We start from the raw sequence: 955 nt of genomic DNA, 5'->3' as shown, positions 1-955 counted from the left end.
TCTCTAATAGCACCCGAGATATCACCAGATATACATTGGATTTTCCCCTGACCCTGATTGTCCGGCCCCATGAGACTGTGGTTTTCTCGGCCCCTGGTGGTCCGAGGTCGTTCCCGCTGCACAGATTCATGCGCCAGGGCATTCTGCAGATAATTCACTTTGGTTTATTGCGCTATCTCTAATAGCACCCGAGATATCACCAGATATATATTGGATTTTCCCCTGACCCTGAGTGTCCGGCCCGATGAGAAGGTGGTTTTCTCGGCCCCCGGTGGTCCGAGGTCGTTCCCGCTGCAAAGATTCATGCGCCAGGGCCTCCTGCAGATAATTCACTTTGGTTTATTGCGGTATCTCTAATAGCACCCGAGATATCACCAGATGTATATTAGATTTTTCCCCGGCCCTGACAGTCCGGCCCGATGAGACGGTGATTTTCTCGGCCCCTGGTGGTCGGAGGTCGTTCCCGCTCCAGAGAATCATGCGCCTGGGCTTCCTGCAGACAATGCACTTTGATTTATCGCGCTATATCTAAGAGCGCCCGAGATATCACCATATATATATTGGATTTTTCCCTGACACTGAGTGTCCGGCCCCATGAGACTGTGGTTTTCTCGGCCCATGGTGGTCCGAGGTCGTTTCCGCTGCACAGATGCATGCGCCAGGGCCTCCTGCAGTTAATTCACTTTGGCTTATTGCGCTATCTCTAATACCACCCGAGATATCACCAGATATATATTGGATTTTCCGCTGACCCTGAGTGTCCGGCCCCATGAGACGGTGGTTTTCTCGGCCCCTGGTTTTCCGAGGTCGTCCCCGCTGCACAGATTCATGCGCCAGGGCCTCCTACAGACTATGCACTTTGACTTATTGCGCTATCTGTAATAGCACCCGAGATATCACCAGATATATATTGGATTTTTCCCTGACCCTGAGTGTCCGGCCCCATGAGACGGTG

Source organism: Nomia melanderi, unplaced genomic scaffold, assembly GCF_051020985.1.
Source record: "Nomia melanderi isolate GNS246 unplaced genomic scaffold, iyNomMela1 scaffold0014, whole genome shotgun sequence".
Taxonomy (NCBI): Eukaryota; Metazoa; Arthropoda; class Insecta; order Hymenoptera; family Halictidae; genus Nomia; species Nomia melanderi.
Note: the sequence above shows the minus strand (reverse complement) of the source record.